Source organism: Echiichthys vipera, assembly GCF_963691815.1.
Source record: "Echiichthys vipera genome assembly, chromosome: 12".
In the NCBI taxonomy this organism is placed as follows: domain Eukaryota; kingdom Metazoa; phylum Chordata; class Actinopteri; order Perciformes; family Trachinidae; genus Echiichthys; species Echiichthys vipera.
The window spans coordinates 23,038,043-23,044,438 of NC_139837.1; positions in this window are offsets into that span (position 1 = coordinate 23,038,043).

Sequence of the window (6,396 nt, forward strand, 5' to 3'; positions counted from 1 at the left end):
CCAGTTTGACAGAGATGTGCTCGAAGTGTCACGTGTTCATATTGAGGAGTACTGTTGTAAATTACTGGTAAACTCAATTTGATTTTTTATGTCCATCTTGACCCTGACCCTTGGGCTCTGCTCCTTGTCTTACCCAGCCCTCATAACAAAGGCTCTGATCAAAGAAGACTGTTTAATATTCTTACATTTTCTGCATGAAAAAATATACTCCTTAAATTAATTGATAATACACCTCCTGCAATTTTAGGATGGCATAAACTGACACTTGAGTTAATACCAATGGAATATCGCACATACAGATTCAACTCAGTACCTGAGGAGGTTAAATAGCTCACAACATACAAGGCCTTCACAAAAAACCTGAAAATGTGGCTGATCAACACTTACAGCTGCCAACACCGAAAGATGAGCCTGTTGGGATGTTTTGACGTTATGATAAAATGTTATGTTGCATTTTTTCTTAATTGTATAGTAAGTGTTTGCATATGTATTTTGTATTATATCGTACATGTATTGTGGGCTTTTTTCTTTTCTTCTTTTTTAAATTGTAATTTTTTTTGCCTCTTCAAATCATGGCCGGGGGACTACGGATGAAAACTGGCCTTCCGGCCGATTCTGCCTTTTTGAACCATGTGTAATCATGAGTTTTATGAAATCTGTCCCCTTTTAAATAAACTAATACCTAAATGTAAGACGCCCAATTCCTTTAAGACCTGGACATCCCTCTTTTAATACGCTGGTGACAGAGAAGTATTGTTTTGAAGGGAACGGTCGACCGCAGCACTGAAAGTTGGCAAAAAGACATCTTTGGGCTGTGAGGCTAGATTTCCACTTACAAGGTTATTATTATTATTATGTTGTTATCACTCATATTTTCTCTAGTCAAATTTTGTTAAGATTCCAAATCTTTTGATACGTATTTCTCTTTAAATGGTCAGTTGTTGCATCACTGTCAACTGTAATGGAGTGAGGTTCCCGTGTGCATGTATGTATTCAGACCCCTCCCACAGCACACCTGTATAACTGTTTGCAATTATTCCCAGAGAGGTCGTGGGCTCTGACTTTCAGCAATCTCTAATCTCTATCTGTGCCCACTGTTTGTTTGTTTGTTTGCAATGTGTTCTATTTGTATGTTTATGGAAAAACCATTAAAAAACATTATTTTTAAAAGTTCTCATTATGCAGAAATGCCCATTTCAGAATATTATATGATCAGATTATAATTATTGACAAAATAATGTAAATATCACATTAATGTTGCAGCTGGTGAAGGTGGGGTGGATTTTATTTACTTTATATAAATTATGTGTATCTAAATATGGCTTAATACTGTATATAATAACTATAATAATTGTTATTTTTATTAAAGATAGTGTGACTTGCTGCCCATCGGGGAATTGTTTGGTCTCTGGTAATTAGGAATATGTCATAGAGTCGTGACCTACTCTAAATGTAAAGTGTCTCGAGAAAACTTTTGTTATGATTTAACACTAGAAAAAAAATAGAATTGAATTCATCGAAAGCAATATATGTTATTTAAATTGCTGATAATATTTAGTATTCATAATCTGAATCTGAATCTACTCCAGGTAGGGAATGAGTCATTACCCCAAGTGAAGGAGTTCAAGTACCTCGGGATCATGTTCACAAGTGAGGGGACGATGGAGCGTGAGTTTGACCGGAGAATCGGAGCAGCGGGGTGTTGTTGCAGTCTCTCTACCGCACGTTGTGACGAAAAGAGAGCTGAGCCGGAAGGCAAAGCTCTCGATCTACGGGTCAATCTTCGTTCCTACCCTCACCACTTTATTCAGTTGTACTGTCACTTAGTTTAGTAAGTAATGCTGCTATACTACACTGTCACTTTATATCACCACTACATCACTTATTTGTGGTACTGTAACTTACTGCTGCTACACTTTACACTGTCTCTTTATACCACCACTACATCACTTTATTTATTTATTAATGGTACTGTAACTATCTGCTGCTACACTTACTGTACTTTAGGACATGCTGCTACATTTTGCTGTGGTTTACTGTAACTTACTGTAACTTACTTAAGTACGAAATGCTGCTACACTCCACTGTGCCATACTGTCACTTAGTTCTGTACGACATGCTGCTACATTTTTAACATTTTTAACACTTATAACTTATCGCTCCTTCTCACTTATCTAGTTTGTACTTATTTTATTTTAATCTGCTGCTAAACTGCACGCTGCGTATTGTTGTATATTGTATATACCTACGCTTAACCACGACGTCTGTTGCACTCTGTCACACTTGGGTCATTGCTTGATTTATTTTACGTTAGCTTTATTTTGATTTGATTTATGTTTATGCTTATTGTTACTCTGATCCTTTTCCGCCTTTGTATTTAAACTGTTGCACAATAATTTCCCTCGGGATAAATAAAGCTTCGTGAATCTTGAATCTTGAATCTATGGTCATGAAAGCTGGGTCATGACCGAAAGAAGGAGGTCGCGGGTACAAGTGGCCGAAATGGGTTTTCTCAGGAGGGTGGCTGGAGTCTCCCTTAGAGATAGGGTAAGAAGTTCAGCCATCCGTGAGGAACTCGGAGTAGAGCCGCTGCACCTTTGCGTTGAAAGGAGCCAGTTAAGTGGTTCAGGCATCTGGTGAGGATGCTCCCTGGACGCCTCCCTGGGGAGGTGTTCCAGGCATGTCCAGCTTGGAGGAGGCCTCGGGGAAGACCCAGGACTAGGTGGAGAGATTATATCTCCACACTGGCCTGGGAACGCCTCGGGATCCCCCAGTTAGAGCTGGTTGATGTGGCCCGGGAAAGGGAAGTTTGGGGTCCCCTGCTAAAGCTGCTGCCCCCGCGACCCGACCCCGGATAAGCGGATGAAGAGGAGATGAGATGAGATAATCTGAATCTAATAAGTAACAGTTTCCAAATAGATGTAGTGAAGTAAAAAGTACCATATTTCCTCTGAAATGTGCGGAGTGCTGCCTGCCTGTAAAGTAGATTACAAATGAAATTACTTAAGTAAAGTACAAGTGTACAATTAAGTACGGTACTTGAGTAAATGTACTTAGTTACTTTCTACCACTGTTAGCAACAAAATGTACTTAAATGATCAGATGAACAAGTTTAAAGCAGAGTGGCTGTCAGCAGTGGTGCCAAAACAAGTTTGCATGTTTATTTGGCAATAAAGAGTTGTGCTGATGCCGATACCAGAATCAGAAATGCCTAAAATGCTGTTTTCAGTGAGTCTATGCACCGATCCAATACCACGTACTTTAAAGTATTTTATGTATGTTTTTATGACCGACTGTAAAACTAGAAAATGTCAAAGTTCTATGACAGTTACAGCCAGAATTGGTTTTGTGACATCTCTAATATAAAAGACTCTGTTACAAGTAAAAACCCTGCTTTAAAAGTAGTATTATAAGAAACGAAATGTACTTAACTTATCCAAAGTAAAAGTAAGAGGAAGTACTTAGATATTTTGCTTGCAGATAAAAGTCCTGCATTTAAGATATTACTTATTTCAAGTATATAAGGCAAGGCAAGGCAGCTTTATTTGTATAGCACTTTTCATACACAAGGCAGACTCAAAGTGCTTCACAGCACAACATGTCATGAATTCAAATGCATTACAGGAAGACAAAGAGAATAAAAACATAGACAATAACAAAAACAGTGCGGACGTTAAAAGTGCAAAGATTTAGCAGAAAGCTATGGTGAACATAAAAGTTTTCAGTCTAGTTTTAAAAGTGGTCAGAGTGGGTGAAAGTCTCACATCTTCAAAGAGTTTATTCCAGCTGTTTGTTGCATAATGACTGAAAGATGCTTTCCCTTGATTTGAGTTAAGTATTAGTATCAAACTATACTCAACAAAGGTAAAGGTGCTCATAAAGTGGAGTGGCTGCGGTCAGTAGTGTTGGAAGAAGTACTCAAGCAAAAGTCCTGCATTCAAAACCTTACTTTAGTGAAAGAACAGAAGTATAAAAAGTAAAAGTACTCTTAAGGCAATTTTGACGTATTCATCACTTTAATGTTGCAGCTGGTGAAGGTGGAGCTAATTTAATTACTTTAGATACTGCTGGTGATTTAAATCTATTATCACAGATCATCATCGTCTGTTATTGGTTGATAGCTTTTATTAATAATCTGAATCTCCAAAGCAACTGTCAGATAGCAACAACATTTTCAAGGCAAAATGCTCTTTGACATGATGAGACTTTTGTTTTTGTTTTCTTCCCCTTAAATTATGTTAATGGTTCTAAAATATTCAGCAGTGTGTTTTCTCTTAAATGTACCAGTCTTTTAAAAAAAAAAGAGTCTTTAAAGCAGCGGTCGGCGCCCTTGGGCATTGGCACGCTGCAGCTTAACTAAGGGCAGAGCAACAATTGTGCAAGCAATGTGTTGGGAAATGTTGTAACCAAACCCCACCACAGCGACTTCCTGGTTGATCCAATCAGGAAGTGCCAAAAACTGCAGTTCTCTGAGTGTCCACTAGGGGCAGGTTTCATAATAGAGCAGTTTCTCATTGACCCCCATGTTAAACAGCCGTTTTCACAGCATTATTAAACCTGTTTAAGGCCTGGTACAAAAAAACATTCTTGTCTGTATGTTTAGGTGTTATCTCCATGACAACACTGAGGGGGGTGGATTTTTTTTCCAGGCTAGTTTTTATTTTAGTGGAGGTTAAAGTTTATGAATAATTAGGGGCGTGGCCTCTTGAGTGACAGCTAGCCTCTGGCCCTCACTTCTCCTCGGAGGTATACTTCAGCCAGATGGACGTATCTCCCTCCCCCCAACGTCACATACATGCCCTTTTTTGGTAAGAGGAAATGAGGAGGAGTCAAAGTCTGACAAGATGGAGACTCCTGTAGACGAGGACGATTGGATCATGTTTAGATCTTTAGATCAAGCCATTGGCTTTGATTTTTTCCTCGTGAAGCTTCATGAAGCATTTTCTTTATTTTATGTAGACACTAGATGGCACTCTTGGATAAAGAAAAAAGGCTCAAGGACTTGGGATTAGTTAGGCTTTCAACTCTTGGTTGAACAGTGAGTGACATCTACTGGGCTCAGAAAATAAAGGAAATGCTTCATAAAGCTTCACAAAGCTTTCCTTTGGACATCACCACTTTTTCCCCTTCTACATTCACGAAGACCCGCCCGAATCTGCCTCTGATTGGTACGTGTTGTCTTCTTCCCAGGATGTGGAGGTGGGTGGGGGGTATTGTTGCAGGAGCGGGCTCTCCAAGTTGACGTTGAAAATGCAAAAATGGCTCTTCATATCAAAAAGGTTGTTGACTCCTGGTTCAAAGATTACTTATTAGTATCATTATATTGAATTACTTTGTACGTTTCCGACGTCTTTAATGTTATTTTCTGACTTGACGTCTAAGATTTGATCATTAGTCAAACCAACTGGATGATCGAGGCAGCTCCTATGTGTGCATTTATATATAAATGTTAATATTTCAGCATTAAGCGGACGATGTGCAGGAGTTCTTCTCATTGTTTTTATTTTATTAGTTATAAATCTGAGCTTTATCAGTGACAGTTTGTGTGTAAGTATGTATGTATACTAGTACCTGAAATATATATCTATATAATCTATATACTGTATGTAGATTACCCATGAATCACATTTTTGCATTATTTTCATAGTTATAGTATAGTTATAGTTATACATACGTACGAACAGTAATTTAAAATGCTACCAAGCTTCCAAACAAAGAGTTCCCTGAGTGTTTTCAGGAGTGCTGGGAATCGAACCCTCAGATCCAGGCAGCATTAGTGCCTTGCTCTGCCTGCTGAACTACAGATACTGAAACACAAAGAGCAGAGACATCAGTGTGATGGGAGAATGTCCCAGCGTCGGTGCGGACGCCTCGCCTCGCGGTCTGGTGTAGATATAAGGATGCTCCTGGAGAAAAAGCAAGAAAAAAATGTGCTAATAATAGAAAAAGGCTTATAATGTATACACCATGAAACTCTTGAACAGGTCAGCCGCGTTGTACCTTCGCTGGGCAGATGAGTTTCACCGGCTCTGAGAATGTCTTTACCATCTCTTTCCCTCCGTCGGGCTGGAACTGAGGAAATATTTTGAGTTTATTTCAGATATTTAAGTTCCACAATTAAAGACATGATTTGGATCTTTTTAAGTCGGTTGTATGAGGTAGGTATCGATAGTTAGTGCGTTACCTACAGCAGATAGCGTTGGACCCCAGTTTGAAGACATATGCAGGAGGACAGGCACAGAAGCTTAAAAACACTACATTTAGAATATTTTCACAGCTTCATCTTGTTTGTCAGGAGGAACTGCAGCTGTCACCTCTGCTCTCGTCTCCTTTGACTCTTGACATTTTACCTCAAGAGAGCACAGGAGTTGCAGCTCTGCTTCTGCTTGGGTCGGT